This window comes from Schistocerca serialis, chromosome 1 (assembly GCF_023864345.2).
Source record: "Schistocerca serialis cubense isolate TAMUIC-IGC-003099 chromosome 1, iqSchSeri2.2, whole genome shotgun sequence".
Classification (NCBI taxonomy): Eukaryota; Metazoa; Arthropoda; class Insecta; order Orthoptera; family Acrididae; genus Schistocerca; species Schistocerca serialis.
This window is the reverse complement of record NC_064638.1, coordinates 217,513,099-217,531,856: the sequence shown is the minus strand read 5'-3', so window position 1 is coordinate 217,531,856 and position 18,758 is coordinate 217,513,099.

Below are 18,758 nucleotides of genomic sequence, written 5' to 3'. Positions count from 1 at the left end.
GACTGATGACCTTCGCAGTTAAGTCCCATAAGATTTCACACACATTTGAACATTTTTCCTTTATAATTTCCGTCAATATTGATGCACTTGTCATAACGTTGTACCAGTTTTTGAATACCCTCCTGACAGAAGTCTGCCACCTGACTTGTTAACCACTGCATCACCACTGTTTTGACTTCTTCATCGTCTTGAAGACGCTGACCGGACAGGTGTTTCTTCAAGTGCAGGAACAGATGGTAGTCACTGAGCGCAAGATCGGGGCTGTGCGGAGGATGATCTAGAGTTTCCCATGGAAAAGATGTGATGAGATCTTTGGTCTGATTCTCCACATGCGGACGGGCATTGTCTTGCAGCAAAACGATGCCCTTGCTCAACTTCCATAGACTGTTGCTTTGATTCTGGTGTGACGTAGGCCACCCATGTTTCATTGCCCGTAATAATTTGGCTTAAGAAATCGTCACCGTCGTTGTGGTACCGCTCAAGGAAAGTCAATGCAATGTCTAAACGTTTGGTTTTGTGCACATCCGTCAACATTTCGGTACCCAACTTGCCCAAAATTTTCGGTAATTCGAGTGCTCGGTCACAATGCCATTCAAAACACAACGAGAAACATTAGGAAAGTCATCCCCCAGGGAGGAAATCATAAAGCGTCTATGTTCTCTCACCTTATTGTCCACTTCCTGCGCCAAACTTTCATTAACGACCGAAGGACGCCCACTCCGTTGTTCATCATGCACATTTGTGCGGCCATCGTCAAATGCTTTCACCCACTTTCTTACCATTCCATAACTCATAATGTTTTCTCCGTAAACTGCACAGATCTCACGACGAATATCGATCGCTTTTAGGCCTTTAGCACTAAGAAATCTTATAACAGCCCGTACTTCACAGTCGGCGGAACTCACGATTATCGGAGGCATCTTAAGCATTCAGTACACAAAGTAAACAAGGAAGAATCAGACTGTAATGGCTTCAGTGCGAAGATTAAGGTACAGGCTTTCGTGTGAAAATAAAATTATTGAGATATCTTGGCACGTCCTTTTCTTAATTTCAAAACGGTACTTATTTTAAAAAACGCCTCGTAGTAAAATAGTTCTTTAGATAGATGGCGTTCTTGTTTGCATATATTGTTACTCATGGTGGAACCGCGTCATTGCAAGACCTCAGCTGAAATGACAACTCTCGGTTAGTTAAGTGACTCAATTAAACAACTGTGTCTTGCGTAAATATTAATGTGGAGACGGTAGCTGGAAGCTCCTTGACGGTCTCAGAATAGAACGCGCGATCCATCTGCCGGCAGCTGCGCGCTGGATATACGGCGAGGTCGGCAAATTTACTGCAACAGGTCTATATTAGGCAGTTACGGGCTCCAAGACGGATTACTCCGTGACTTATCATGCGGGCCACACGCCACGCTCGGCTCTCTCTCCGCCTCTAGCATTCATAAGTATGATATATTAAGCTCCTTACATAGCTGAGAGAGAATTTTAAATCCTCATTATGAATAATTGTGGGAGCGCGGACACATTTGCTCACCGTGAACCTGGCGTTGCAGTCGGACGACCGGCTATTTTCCGGAGAGGGTTTTAGGAAACTGCTATCCGGCGCTTTTACGTCGAAAATGGTCCTCTTCTGACGGCCAAAATCCCCTCACGAGATTTAACGTCACGGCTCCGTACGGATGAGTGGGGAAGTTCCATGATTGTGCCTGTACGGCTGAAGAGTGAAATGTTATTGGAGACCGATTGAGACCGAGTGATGAAGGTATAACAGTCGGTGTAGAGCAGCTGAGCTATCCCACATCAAATAAACCAGCGTTCTTCAACTGCCCATCTCCAATCTGAATGAAAGTTTTCGCGGCAGCGCTTATCGAATAAAACTTATGTGCCCCAAATTTGAGCTTAAGATATACAGGGCGTCCCAGGATGAATGGAATGGTTAATATTCAGGGATATGCCAGGAAGGATCACTTGAAGCGAGAACTTAAGAGGGAAGTATGCCTTATTTCGAATGGCTTCGAAGATAGAACACATTCATTGTACGTTTCTATTTATTTCCTCTATTATTCAGTGTCCTCGATGGTGAATGTTCATCGGAGCTGAGGGTATCATCTGGAGTGCCCCATGGAAGTGTGATAGGTCCGCTGTTTTCTATCTACATCAATGATCTTTTACATAGGGCGGATAGCAATGTGCGGCTGTTTGCTGATGATGCTGTGGTGTACGGGAAGATGTCGTCGTTGAGTGACTTTAGGAGGATACAAGATGACTTGGACAGGATTTGTGATTGGTGTAAAGAGTGACAGCTAACTCTAAATATAGACAAATGTAAATTAATGCAGATGAATAGGAAAAAGAATCCCGTAATGTTTGACTACTCCATTAGTAGTGTAGCGCTTGACACAGTCACGTCGATTAAATATTTGGGCGCAACATTGCAGAGCGATATGAAGTGGGACAAGCATGTAATGGCAGTTGTGGGGAAGGCGGATAGCCGTCTTCGGTTCGTTGGTAGAATTTTGGGAAGATGTGGTTCACCTGTAAAGGAGACCGCTTATAAAACACTAATACGACCTATTCTTGAGTACTGCTCGAGCGTTTGGGATCCCTGTCACGTCGGATTGAGGGAGGACATAGAAGCAATTCAGAGGCGGGCTGCTAGATTTCTTACTGGTAGGTTTGATCATCACGTGAGTGTTACGGAAATGCTTCAGGAACTCGGGTGGGAGTCTCTAGAGGAAAGGAGGCGTTCTTTTCGTGAATCGCTACTGAGGAAATTTAGAGAACGAGCATTTGAGGCTGACTGAAGTACAATTTTACTGCCGCCAAGTTACGTTTCGCGGAAAGACCACAAAGATAAGAGAGATTAGGGCTCTTACAGAGGCACATAGGCAGTCATTTTTCCCTCATTCTGTTTGGGAGTGGAACAGGGACAGAAGACGCTAGTTGTGGTACGAGGTACCCTCCGCCACGCACCGTATGGTGGATTGTGGAGTATGTACGTAGATGTAGATACATTGTCAGGTTTACACATGTACAAATGCATTTTACAAAGTATCAATTCACAAATTACGGAATTTAAAACATTCAGCTCTAAGAATAATTGTACGCGCTACATTTTAGCAGCTGTTATACAGTGCCCAACAAATATTCGAACATGCCACCGTCAACAATGTATTTAATTTATGGTGCGACATGACGTCGCGCAGGAATCCTGCTGCCATGATGTAAATCTGGAAAGACTTATGCCACTGATGAATAAGTCGCCAGAATAACTCGTCACTTGACGTTCAAAAATTCTTATTAATTGACGCGTTTCAGGCACAGTCCGTCATCAGAAAATCTAAAATAAAAGTCTTCACACAAAGTATGGAGTCACATGTGTCAACTGTCGGTATCGAACTCACCTCATTTGAGACGTTTATCTCAGATGTCCCCCCCCCCCCCCCCTCCCCATGAACGATGGACCTTGCCGTTGATGGGGAGGCTTGCGTGACTCAGCGATACAGATAGCCGTACCGTAGGTGCAACCACAACGGAGGGGTATCGGTTGAGGGGCCAGACAAACGCATGGTCTCTGAAGAGGGGCAGCAGTCTTTTCAGTAGTAGAAGGGGCAACAGTCTGGATGACTAACTGATCTGGCCTTGTAACACTAACCAAAACGGCCTTGCTGTGCTGGTACTGAGAACGGCTGAAAGCAAGGGGAAACTACGGCCGTAATTTTTCCCGAGGGCATGCAGCTTTACTGTATGGTTAAAAGATGATGGCGTCCTCTCGGGTAAAATATTGCGGAAGTAAAATAGTCCCCCATTCGGATCTCCGGGCGGGGACTACTCAAGAGGACGTCGTTATCAGGAGAAAGAAAACTGGCGTTCTATGGATCGGAGCGTGGAATGTCAGGTCCCTTAATCGGGCAGGTAGGTTAGAAAATTTAAAAAGGGAAATGGATAGGTTACAGTTACATATAGCGGGAATTAGTGAAGTTCGGTGGCAGGAGGAACAAGACTTTTAGTCAGGTGAATACAGGATTATAAATACAAAATCAAATAGGGGTAATGCAGGAGTAGGTTTAATAATGAATAAAAAAAATATGAGTGCGGGTAAGCTACTACAAACAGCATAGTGAACGCATTATTGTGGCCAAGATAGACACGAAGCCCACACCTACTACAGTAGTACAAGTTTATATGCCAACTAGCTCTGCAGATGACGAAGAAATTGAAGAAATGTATGATGAAATCGAAGAAATTATTCAGATAGTGAAGGAAGACGAAAATTTAATAGTTTTGGGTGACTGGAATTCGGTAGTAGGAAAGCGGAGAGAAGGAAACGTAGTAGGTGAATATGGATTGGGGTTAAGAAATGAAAGAGGAAGAAGCCTGGTAGAATTTTGCACAGAACACAACTTAATCATAGCTAACACTTGGCTCAAGAATCATGAAAGAAGGCTGTATACATGGAAGAAACCTGGAGATACTAGAAGGTTTCAGATAGATTATATAATGGTAACACAGAGATTTAGGAACCAGGTTTTAAATTGTAAGAGATTTCCAGGGGCAGATGTGGACTCTGACCACAATCTATTGGTTATGAATTGTCGATTAAAACTGAAGAAACTGCAAAAAGGTGGCAATGAAAGGAGATGGGACCTGGATAAACTGACTAAACTAGAGGTTGTACAGAGTTTCAGGGAGAGCATAAGGGAACAATTGACAGGAATGGGGGAAAGAAATACAGTAGAAGAAGAATGGGTAACTTTGGGAGATGAAATAGTGAGGGCAACAAAGGATCAAGTTGGTAAAAAGATGAGGGCTAGTAAAAATGCTTTGGTAACAGTAGAGATCTTGAACTTAATTGATAAAAGAAGACAATACAAAAATGCAGTAAATGAAGGAGGCAGAAAGGAATACAAACGTCTCAAAAATGAGATCGACAGGAAGTGCAAAATGGCTAAGCAGGGATGGCTAGAGGACAAATGTAAGGATGTAGAGGCTTATCTCACGAGGGGTAAGATACATACAGCCTACAGGAAAATTAAAGAGAGCTTTGGAGAAAAGAGAACCACTTGTATGAATATCAAGAGCTCAGATGGAAAACCAGTTCTAAGCAAAGAAGGGAAAGCACAAAGGAGGAAGGAGTATATAGAGGGTCTATACAAGGGCGATGTACTTGAGGACAATATTATGGAAATGGAAGAGAATGTAGATGAAGATGAAATGGGAGATACGATACTGCGTGAAGAGTTTGACAGAGCACTGAAAGATCTAAGTCGAAACAATGCCCCGTGAGTAGTCAACATTCCATTAGAACTACTGACAGCCTTGGGAGAGCCAGTCCTGACAAAACTCTACCATCTGGTGAGCAAGATGTAAGAGACAGGCGAAATACCCTCAGACTTCAAGGAGAATATAATAATTCCAATCCCAAAGAAAGCAGGTGTTGACAGATGTGAAAATTACCGAACAATTAGTTTAATAAGCCACAGCTGCAAAATACTAACGCGAATTCTTTACAGACGAATGGAAAAACTGGTAGAAGCCGACCTCGGTGAAGATCAGTTTGGATTCCGTAGAAATATTGGAACACGTGAGGCAATACTGACCCTACGACCTATCTTAGAAGCTAGATTAAGGAAAGGCAAACCTACGTTTCTAGCATTTGTAGACTTAGAGAAAGCTTTTGACAATGTGGAGTGGAATACTCTCTTTCAAATTCTGAATGTGGCAGGGGTAAAATACAGGGAGCGAAAGGCTATTTACAATTTGTACAGAAACCAGATGGCAGTTATAAGAGTCGAGGGACATGAAAGGGAAGCAGTGGTTGGGAAGGGAGTGAGACAGGGTTGTAGCCTCTCCCCGATGTTATTCAATGTGTATATTGAGCAAGCAGTGAAGGAAACAAAAGAAAAATTCGGAGTAGGTATTAAAATCCACGGAGGAGAAACAAAAACTTTGAGGTTCGCCGATGACATTGTAATTCTGTCAGAGACAGCAAAGGACTTGGAAGAGCAGTTGAACGGAAAGGATAGTGTCTTGAAAGGAGGATATAAGATGAACATCAACAAAAGCAAAACGAGGATAGTGGAATGTAGTCGAATTAAGTCGGGTGAAGCTGAGGGAATTAGATTAGGAAATGACACACTTAAAGTAGTAAAGGAGTTTTGCTATTTGGGGAGTAAAATAAATCATGATGGTCGAAGTAGAGAGGATATAAAATGTAGACTGGCAATGGCAAGGAAAGCGTTTCTGAAGGAGAGAAATTTGTTAACATCAAGTATAGATTTAAGTGTCAGGAAGTCGTTTCTGAAAGTATTTGTATGGAGTGTAGCCATGTATGGAAGTGAAACATGGACGATAAATACTTTGGACAAGAAAAGAATAGCAGCTTTCGAAATGTGGTGCTACAGAATTATGCTGAAGATTAGATGGGTAAATCAAATAACTAATGAGGAGGTATTGAATAGGATTGGGGAGATGAGAAGTTTGTGGCACAACTTAACTAGAAGAAGGGATCGGTTGGTAGGACATATTCTGAGGCATCAAGGGATCACCAATTTACTATTGGAGTCTTCTCAAATTCAGTGTAATACTCTGTGTTGCTTGTCTGAGTGTCTCTGCACGTTCCCTAACAAGGGCAGCAGCGTCCACGATGCGACCACCCAGTTCACCTCGCGTACTCACATTTAGTTTATACACATGGCGATGTTGGTGACCATTAATTGTAGCACACAACCAAGAATTCGGTTACATTGTGTAAATACGTTCTCTCACATGCCTGGTAAAATGTGGACGGCTGCGTCATGCTGGAAGTACAATGCTATGCGCGTGACCAAAGCAACCTCCTCAACGAGTTCAACAAACGAATTTTCCGAATAATTATGTCTATTAAAAAATGGCTCTGAGCACTATGGGACTTAACATCTGTGCTCATCAGGCCCCTAGAACTTAGAACTACTTAAACCTAACTAACCTAAGGACATGACACACATCCATGCCCGAGGCAGAATTCGAACCTGCGACCGGAGCGGTCACGCGATTCCAGACTGAAGCGCCTAGAACCGCACGGCTGCACCGGCCGGCTTCTTAAATGACTGGACTTATCAGCATGTTACCCATCATGCCGCACCATGCAATGATCGAAAACGCACTTGAAAATTTGTCTCCGTAGCAGCAGGTGGATCTTCCGCGACCGTCAATGATTATTGCGGATGTTGTTGATTCCACTGTGTGTGCAGGTTACTTCATCAGTGAAAAGTATTAATGGAAGCAAATGAGAGCTGTCATTTAACCATTGACAATATTCAAGTCGTGTGGCATTGTGACTACTGTGAAGACTGTAGACATGCTGTACGTTTGTTTATTTGTAACGTTCTCCGTTACAAATTTTCTCTTGTAAAATCCTACATTTTTGTTTGTGTCTGTATGTAGTGTCATATTTGGGTAGTATGATGATGATGATGATGATGATGACGATGGGAAGGGAGAGTATGGAACCCGGTACGTGCACATAGTGCACTTCTCTTGAGTAGCACCAAGCCTAATGTCCCCTTCTGATGGACAGGTCACCATCGATAGTAACACATGCCCTCACTTCATTAGTCGCTGCGGATAGGTTTGGTATTTAAATCCGGACATAGGCCAAAGTCTGATGATCAGAAACTGTATGCCATCACCTTTCCTCCCCTTGCCAACCTAATATAGGAAACGAAATTTTTTCCACCGCCGTCATGATTCGAACCGGCTTATCCTCGAGTCGAGCGCCATCGCACATCCTGCGTTAGCGAACTCGGCCACGAAGGTGGGCTCAGATGCTGAAAGTGAAACTGGTACACGTTTTCCGCATGAAATGTCTGCCATAAACGCTTTCGTTGGAGAGTGATACGTGCAGAAAGGCACCGTGTAGTGGTAGTTAAAAATACCGCTGCACTATTTCAATCATTTACTGCTGGTCCGGCGCAGTTTGTTGACTACAGGTTCAGAAAGAAAAATCGTACATGGATGAATACTCGTTTCACTTAGTGTGCTGAAAACTCTGGTAAACACTACATGGTCGGGAATTCGATGTGTCGGAAAGCGGATCCTTCGACAGCACCAAAAGCACTATCATCACAGAATCCGTAAACATACGCCATGTCTACGAATTCTTCACTGCGGTACGTGCGTGATATTTTAGCCTGCACATGTACAAACAAAGTTAACCGATAATGAAGTTTGGAAGGTAGGAGACGAGGTACTGGCGGAAGGAAAGCTGTAAGGACGTGTCATGAGTCGTGCTTGGACAGCTCAGAAGGTAGAGCATTTGCCCGCCAAACTAAAAGGTCGCGAGTTGGAGTCTTGGTCTGGCACACAGCTTTAATCTGCCAGGAAGTTTCACTTTTAACCGATGCTTTTCTCTGATACAGTATCAGCCACTCGCACAACTTAACTTACGACTCACCATGGACGAATGCACGCTCAACGGCATATTTTAATAGCAGAAAGACATCCCGAGCAATGCGATTGAAAACAACGAAAAACACTGAGCTACAATGAAAAGTCGAACAGGTTGGGTGTGTAAGACACGTACGTTCGCGACACTAGCCCATAAACAAACGTATTTTAAATGTGTTCTATCTATGAAACAATTTGGTATAGGGCAAATGTCAATATGAGGTTTCACACTTCAAATGAACGTTCCGGTCATATCCCTGGATATTGTTCATTCTTCCATGACAATGTATAGAGTGCCAATAGTCACTAAGGGGCTATAACGGTGAACAATACTTTTATGTGTCATTAGTTTCCACTGATATTCCACAGATTTAAAGATCATGTATGATCAAACCCCCTTACTTCCTTTGTAAGAATGTGAAACAAATGAAAGAGGAAAAGAATAAATAAAATGTTATTCATAGTTATAATTCCTCTGTGACTTTTGACCCACCTTGTATATGTAATGTTCTTACGACGCTTCCAGAAGGCTGCAAAAACTCTGTGTTTATATATTTTCCAGAGAATATTCACAACAAAAAAATCTTTTCCATAATAATACCACTTGCTATTTCTAGAAAAAAAAACTAAAAATTAACAGTACGACGTATACACAAATTTGAAATAAGATTGAGGTTATGTTTGAAAGTCAATGACTTCTAGAACACCTATGAATAGCATCGGTGGTTCGGTAGAATGACAACAAGCAACTCATATGGGGAACTGCTGCAGAAAAGTATACTTTGTTCAAAAATTATTACCGGCACGAAATCGCCAGAATGTCTTCTTTTTCCTAAATTTGATCTCATGTAGCACAAAAACTATGAATAAGTGACACTTAAAATTACAATCAGTGCGACGACCACAAAACCTTGCCCATCTGATCCAAAACCTCGTTACGTTTCTACAAATTCCATTTCTAAGCGATATTAAACTAGTGGATACATATATACGTCCGACAGAACAGACACCATTTTGGTCCATCAGCCACTACGAAGTAAGACACAAAGGAATTCCAGACATTGGCTGGGAGCGGGCAATGGTTAAATCAGTGGGGAAAGTGGAAAATTTGTGCCGGGTTGGAATTCGCAGCGGGGTCTCCTGCTTACTAGGTAAATGGCATGAACGCTGTGCCATCCGGGCAAAGTGTTCATCGTAACTGCACGAGCTCCCCCTGCACGCCTCCCGGTCCGGCATATAAACTCCTGGAAATTGAAATAAGAACACCGTGAATTCATTGTCCCAGGAAGGGGAAACTTTATTGACACATTCCTGGGGTCAGATACATCACATGATCACACTGACAGAACCACAGGCACATAGACACAGGCAACAGAGCATGCACAATGTCTTCACTAGTACAGTGGATATCCACCTTTCGCAGCAATGCAGGCTGCTATTCTCCCATGGAGACGATGGTAGAGATGCTGGATGTAGTCCTGTGGAACGGCTTGCCATGCAATTTCCACCTGGCGCCTCAGTTGGACCAGCGTTCTTGCTGGACGTGCAGACCGCGTGAGACGACGCTTCATCCAGTCCCAAACATGCTCAATGGGGGACAGATCCGGAGATCTTGCTGGCCAGGGTAGTTGACTTACACCTTCTAGAGCACGTTGGGTGGCACGGGATACATGCGGACGTGCATTGTCCTGTTGGAACAGCAAGTTCCCTTGCCGGTCTAGGAATGGTAGAACGATGGGTTCGATGACGGTTTGGATGTACCGTGCACTATTCAGTGTCCCCTCGACGATCACCAGTGGTGTACGGCCAGTGTAGGAGATCGCTCCCCACACCATGATGCCGGGTGTTGGCCCTGTGTGCCTCGGTCGTATGCAGTCCTGATTGTGGCGCTCACCCGCACGGCGCCAAACACGCATACGACCATCATTGGCACCAAGGCAGAAGCGACTCTCATCGCTGAAGAGGACACGTCTCCAATCGTCCCTCCATTCACGCCTGTCGCGACACCACTGGAGGCGGGCTGCACGATGTTGGGGCGTGAGCGGAAGACGGCCTAACGGTGTGCGGGACCGTAGCCCAGCTTCATGGAGACGGTTGCGAATGGTCCTCGCCGATACCCCAGGAGCAACAGTGTCCCTAATTTGCTGGGAAGTGGCGGTGCGGTCCCCTACGGCACTGCGTAGGATCCTACGGTCTTGGCGTGCATCCGTGCGTCGCTGCGGTCCGGTCCCATGTCGACGGGCACGTGCACCTTCCGCCGACCACTGGCGACAACATCGATGTACTGTGGAGACCTCACGCCCCACGTGTTGAGCAATTCGGCGGTACGTCCACCCGGCCTCCCGCATGCCCACTATACGCCCTCGCTCAAAGTCCGTCAACTGCACATACGGTTCACGTCCACGCTGTCGCGGCATGCTACCAGTGTTAAAGACTGCGACGGAGCTCCGTATGCCACGGCAAACTGGCTGACACTGACGGCGGCGGTGCACAAATGCTGCGCAGCTAGCGCCATTCGACGCCAACATCGCGGTTCCTGGTGTGTCCGCTGTGCCGTGCGTGTGATCATTGCTTGTACAGCCCTCTCGCAGTGTCCGGAGCAAGTATGGTGGGTCTGACACACCGGTGTCAATGTGTTCTTTTTTCCATTTCCAGGAGTGTATTTCCAACTTTGCCGTTGATTAAATCAATGTCCATTCGTAGCCAATGTCCGTGATTCCTTCGTGTCTTAAATAGTGAAAACAGTCGCAGAGCTCCCATGGATTGCACTACTCTACTGATAATCTCCAAAACCCTTGATTTTTTGTATGTGGAGTTCTACCTTTTCACTGCTTATTTTTATTCTATAAAGACCATATGTGAAATATTTCATTCAAACTGTGGTTGGTCAGGCGGTGATGATTCGTAACATTAGTCGAATTAGTGTGGAATGAACCACGAATGAACTGCCGACTTTCTCAAATTCACTTAGCTGCAATTCTAGTGAAGCATGCGTCACATTGCTGATTTTGAATGTTCAAATCAGTAAGTCATCATATGCGGCCGTATACTGTGCATAGGTGCAAAACCACACGAAAATATCTCTCGTCTGTATTCGATATTCCTGTCATCCGTATGCCTTGAAAGGCGTCGTCTGAAAATAGAGCCGACCCTTTTCGTAGGACTAGAGATATTACAGTTCGCTTTACTTAAAAAAAGATATAATGAGAGAGATGACTAATACTTCTCGCATCAAGGCATGTTTCTCCCGCCGCTTTCTTGCTATCAACTGTAGCAGTAGTTATTGCAATCGGCCGTTGTTGTTGTGGTCTTCAGTCCTGAGACTGGTTTGATGCAGCTCTCCATGCAAGCTTTTTCATCTCCCAGTACCTACTGCAACCTACATCCTTCTGAATCTGCTTACTGTATTCATCTCTTGGTCTCCCTCTACGATTTTTACCCTCCACGATGCCCTCCAATACTAAATTGGTGATCCCTTGATGCCTCAGAACATGTCCTACCAACCGATCCCTTCTTCTGGTCAAGTTGTGCCACAAACTTCTCTTCTCCCCAATCCTATTCAATACTTCCTCATTAGTTATGTGATCTACCCATCTAATCTTCAGCATTCTTCTGTAGCACCACATTTCGAAAGCTTCTATTCTCTTCTTGTCCAAACTATTTATCGTCCATGTTTCACTTCCATACATGGCTGCACTCCATACGAATACTTTCAGAAATGACTTCCTGACACTTAAATCTATACCGGATGTTAACAAATTTCTCTTCTTCAGAAACGCTTTCCTTGCCATTGCCAGCCTACATTTTATATCCTCTCTACTTCGACCATCATCAGTTATTTGCTCCCCAAATAGCAAAACTCCTTTACTACTTTAAGTGCCTCATTTCCTAATCTAATTCCCTCAGCATCACCCGACTTAATTAGACTACATTCCATTATCCTTGTTTTGCTTTTGTTGATGTTCATCTTATATCCTCCTTTCAAGACACTGTCCATTCCATTCAACTGCTCTTCCAAGTCCTTTGCTGTCTCTGACAGAATTACAATGTCATCGGCGAACCTCAAAGTTTTTATTTCTTCTCTATGAATTTTAATACCTACTCCTAATTTTTCTTTTGTTTCCTTTACTGCTTGCTCAATATACAGATTGAACAACATCGGGGAGAGGCTACAACCCTGTCTTACTCCCTTCCCAACCACTGCTTCCCTTTCATGTCCCTCGACTCTTATAACTGCCATCTGGTTTCTGTACAAATTGTAAATAGCCTTTCGCTCCCTGTATTTTACCCCTGCCACCTTTAGAATTTGAAAGAGAGTATTCCCAATCGGCTAGTAAGTTTAATAATCCCTGCGGTTTCCAAATGTAAACTTGGTATCTTTGGCAAATTGTACCAGACAGTGTTTCATATAACTCATGGTGTTAAACAGATTCCCATAGCGTTTCTTATTAGCTTAAGTTAATCAGATACTGATTTACTGCTATTGCCATCAATTTGCATGTGTAATTTGTCAGTCTTCATCAAAGTTTCTTTGTCAGTCAACAAACAAGGTTCTAGACTAACTTCTGAATGTCACATGCTTTCTGAATAGGCGATCCCTTTTTCTCACTGTTGTTTTAATAGTGTTGCAATCCAGGTGCGGAGGAAGGCAATGGCAACCCACCTCCGCTAGGACCTTGCCTAGTCGACGGTGTGAGTCTCCCGCATCGTTCCCTAAGCTCCGCGGTGTATGGGACCTCATCATCATCAATCCAGGGGCGAATCCAGAATTTTGGTCTGAGGAGGAGGGGCCTGATGTTATAAAAATACTATACTATAGAAAAGCATCATGATCTTTTTCAGTGAAAAACGATATTTTTAATCCCATTTCTGTCTGTAGTTTTATAATGATGACTGCTGAAAAGTCAAATATTTTTATACTGCCATGTATCATTCTATTTAAATTGCCACTTATAAGGCTGTATTCAGTTTAAAAATATGAAAAAGTACAGATTACCAACAGCTTTATGAAGTTTATTATGGTATTCACATATCTCTATACTTCTACACTTTAAACTGTTTATGACGTACGGAATAAAAATTTCTCTTAAGAAGATAAATTGGATATTTTCCCTATACCTAACACTACACTTAATTTCAAGACTTACTTTACTTTTACGTTCCTGGAGCTGTGAATTTCTCAGCCCAATACTGGGCTAACTCAGTCTTCGTTCGGCTTGCTTAACCAGAGGTCGTCTAGTGCACAAGGTGTACACAGTTTCGGCGTGTTAGAAGACGTAACATGATCTGTACTTCTCCACATTCGCATTTATTGTCATCACATTCTAATAGGCTCCATTTATAAGACTGATTTTTCCCGGGAGTAGGCCAGTTCGTACAAGATTTAGCATTTTCCAAGACTTGTTGTTTAATTGAACACCACTTGGAAGATGTTCTGAAACAGGGTAGCAGAGAGGGGGATTGATGCAAGCTGTAATTGTCTTTAGTCTTTTTAATCCGTAAAGGCTACCGCACAGTGAATGGCACTCATCAAATGCATTTTTGAACTAATCGTTACGTTAATAAGCTACCCTACGTGACTTGGGACTACTAAAATCTGGAGCTTGGTAGAGTTTTCCCAGTGGAGTGGTCTTCATGCATCCCGCGGCTAGCCTACAGGTTTCATGAAGGGTTTTATTGATATTCTGTGTAACCGCCAGTCTAGACCAGACAGGGCACGTGTACTCAGCTGCAGAGAAGCAAAGTGATAAGGCGGTAGTTCTAGTAGCTTTGGCGCCCCGCTGATTGCTTTGTTTCGTTTTTATTTCTTTTCGCAGTTATGTGTGTACCTGTCAAGCGTAATTCCGACGTATGTTGGCTGGCCTGTGTGCTCAAGGCTAGACACATTACAGTTAACGTGCAGTTTTCTATTTGCTTGGCGTGGGTGCAGGTGAAAAGCGCAAACTTTCGTTTTAGTGCTATTTAGTTTGAGAGAGTTGTCATCGTAACATGTTGGCACAGCTTCTAGGTTATTCTCCAACATTACCTCTACTTCCTTAAAGGTTCTTGCTTGCGCTGTGATACCCAGATGCTTAGCACATAGAACGTCTCGTATCTTTAGGTACCGGCTGATCGTTCATATATATATTAAACAGGATGGGAGCTAGAACACTTCCCTAAGCAAGGCCGCTTTTCTGCTTCCTCCAGCAAATTTTTTTCCTTTTGGGGTGCAGCAAGGATTCCTTAATTTTTACTAGTGATGGTCCCTAGCAATGCCATAAATTTTGAGTAATACTTCTCTGTGGTTCACTATATCGTATGTGGCACTTAGATCAAGAGCCTGTTATCAATTTATTTTCATATTCCTTCTTTGTTTCACTGTATCATAGGCGGCACTTAGATCAAGAGCCCGTTATCAATTTATTTTCATATTCCTTCTCTGTATGCTCTGTCAGTGCCGAGATCTGGATTACCTCCATATTTTAGGGATTTTAAAGTTTCTCGGAAGTGGTTAAAAAGGCTTAACACCTAATTTTCGGCGTTTGGTCCGAGATTCTTTACACGTTCCACCCACACACATCTTCAACACTACCCGCATTTCCATTTTTCCTGTACTTTATACCCTCATTGAGGTCTCTCACTGTGAAAGCAGAAGAGAAGTTGTGGATTTCTGTGTGGATACAGGTTCTCACTTTTTTTGTTGGTCCTGCCATTCAGTAGAAGTTCATGCGCAGTTTGCATAAATGTTAAAACTCCAGCCATTTCTTTGCTTTCTTTTGGGCCCCTGCTGAACTTTCTGATCAGATTCCATGTAGTTTTACTGCTTGTGTGACGTGTCTATTTCCTTCAAGGTTTCGATCCATTTCTTTTGCCTTGTTTCGCTTAGTGCTGTCATAGGAGTTGTGCCATCAGCTTTTGTCTCTTCACTGAAAAAGTCTTTTGAGCACAATTCTTCATATTTCTCTAATACGTTTTTGGTACCCTCAGAGACTCCTGATATGAAGTTCTGTCTACAGTCTCTTGGAATGTGCTTCTTAACACTTTATGGAGAATTTGTACAAAAAGTGTGTAGTTTCTGGGTATGGGATTTATGTTGCTAATTTTTTCATCTCATCAGATAGAAGGTGCCATCTCTGACTGTTGCTTAGTTTTTTAAAAAATCACTGCTGTCCATTAAATAGAAATAAATTTCTGAGGAAATTGACATAAAATATAATTATTATTACTTTTTAGAAAGATGATTAACATTTAAAAATAGTGGTGTCTGAAATGTAGAAAACAATAGAACAGGCTCTTTGCAGTCCATCATTTCAAAAAGTATTGAAAAACTAATAACAAATAAATTAATAAAGTGCATCTGACTGTCCAATGTTAATACGTTTCCTAGGTTATAACTTACATAACAGAAAATATTTATCTGTAATCTACAAACAGCAGAATACATGATAATAAACTAGATTTAGTGACGACTTATACCTAAACAGGAAGGAATGCCGTGCAGTTAAAGGCGCTGCAGTCTGGAACCGCAAGACCGCTACGGTCGCAGGTTCGAATCCTGCCTCGGGCATGGATGTTTGTGATGTCCTTAGATTAGTTAGGTTTAACTAGTTCTAAGTTCTAGGGGACTAATGACCTCAGCAGTTGAGTCCCATAGTGCTCAGAGCCATTTGAACCAGGAAGGAATAGTCAAAGACACAGAAAAGTTTGTTATGTACTGGCCTAAAACTGAAACAGCTGGCATAGAAATTTAAATGTATGAATAAACTTGATACCTTCAACCAAAAGCTAAAATCGTATATATTTAGAAAGAGCTATTTTACTGTGAATGAATATTTGTAATGATGACAGATAGCCACTTAAGATTCATGAATACTGTATACATTAAGCAACACTAAATGGAACAATTATAAAAATGGTGAGACAAATTACAAGAACCGTAAAACTTTAAGATTCCATTTGTTTTTATTTTATAAGAACCATGTACCAGCAATTGACGACATCGATGCAACTTATACTGTTTTACGTATGAGTAAATATATCAATCAATCAATCAAATATCTGCAGAGTACATTACAGATTGTCTCATCTACGGACTTCGGTGTTACTTAACACTTGTGCTTAAGGAAACCTTGATTCATTTAAATTATTAGCAAGAACAACATTGTAACTTCCCGTACTGCTGCTCCTTTCTTTAAAATGCTCAAGTCCTAATCATTTTAATAGATCATGAATTCTATCGTGTAAGTACTCTACTTGGGCTTGCGTTTGACTCATTTTTTTAAAAAATAAATACGCTGCAAAAACTTACGTAAAAGAAAGTAACACAAAACTATGCTGAATAAGAGCACTGCACAAAAAATATGAACTAACAGAATTTAAACAAATACGGAGGAGCACGAAGTCAGCACACGTAAACGTAGTACCAGAATTATCGATCATCAATATTGTATTGAAATACTCCTCAAAATTCGATCACTACCGATGTACACACAGACTGAATGTTGAGTGTTAGTCTCAGAATGATAGCACCATCCAGTGACGAGTTTTAAAAGGTAAATGGGAGTACACAGCATGCTAACAAATCGGCACTCTGGCAATACTAGCATCGATAGCAGGCAATTATCACTAGTGCTTAAGAAAACTGGAAAACATCTAAATGTTATTTTAGAGTCTGGAAAGTAGATGTTAAAATCTGTACTGTACAACAGCAGCACACTAGAATGCAGTGACAAGTTCGGGGGTTCATTTATATTTTATGTTCCCTCATTGTGATCTTCAGCTCGGAGTACTCTGCGAACCCCCGACTTGTTAAATATTTTCTTAATTGTAGAACAAGCTAATTTCTTACTAAAACCAGGACTTGGCAACTCCTACCTTTTAAGGCGTTTATTCCGCCTTTAAATACGAGCATATTAGATGATAAGCATCTTGTTACAGGAGACCTTCTGGGTAACAAATAAAGAGTTTTCTCGATACATAGATATATACATTACTGATATAATCTTCTGGTCATTGGTATTCTTCATTGTCGCCTTTGACTACTTTGCGAGTCAAGCCTCCAAGTATGTCTTCAACTCTCTTGGAACGATATGGAGACCAGGTGGAATACCTCATGCAAATAACAAAATACACAAAAAAGATTGGTCCCCTAATAAATACTCTTACGTAATTAAAACTTTATATTCTGAATGATTATTTTGGATAGCAAAAATGTAATTATACTAATAAATTTTGTTATTTATATTCAAGACTCGTACGAGACTTCACTTCCACTCAGCGTAGTTATTTATTTCCAAATTTTGGCTACAAAATATCTGTAAAAACTCGTACCCTCATACAGAACAGTAAACTAAGCTGGAATTACAACAAAATACCGTGGAATTATAGAAAATACTGTAACAATGGAGCAAAATACAGTGACATTCATCACTGAACTGAACGAGATATAAAAACTGCAAAATTGATATAAAAAAATATGGTACAGCAGGTTGCAAGTAGTTGATCCGTGAACATCGAGCTAATGACAGAACTGTGTTACACGTATGTAATACGTCCAGCTATTATACTGTAACTAACCTATTTCAACGGGTTATTACGTTAAGATTCGGGTCGCCACCGACTCTAACCATACAACTAATCAAAGGTTTGACCGAGTCGGAAAATAAATTAATTTGATCACAGACCTAAACTCATAAAAATGCATACGTCGTGATATCGCTCATAGGGGATGCGATGTAATTAATAGTATTGCCCGTGCACTGTTCACGAGAATCAAACATTTAAAATAAAATAGAAAATGCATGAACACTGTGCATAAGATCAGGTACCAGCAACACAACTGAAAATAAGACTTGATCTAAAGCATTTGTTTTAAAATGAAAGGGAAAACTAATCACTGGACCTGTGCGTAAGGAAACGCGTTGGATGTGCTTATGGGAAAGCTATGAGGTGAGTGGCTTAGGTGCAAAAACGTAACCTTGGAGTACAAGAGAAAATTGTGGATAAAATCATTTATTCCTAAGATATGGATGTGAAGCATGTACAAAATTCTGATAACATTAATTACGAAAATATTAAAGAAAAGCATCGAAACATTCAATGTTATAATCTATACCTAAAAGCACTGGTGTGAATCATTCATGCAACTGCTGTTGTCTGATAACTGATCGCAATAACTCGTGAAACGGTACACGTTTCGCAGTACACCCGCGTGCCCACGTGGTTTGTGGAGACGCAATTTCTAGGTATCATGGCCAAGTTGCAACAATATCACATCACGCAATCATGAACAGTTAACATTCTTTAAAAGCAAACATGAGATCGGACAGTCAGTGATGACGGTAGCCCAAC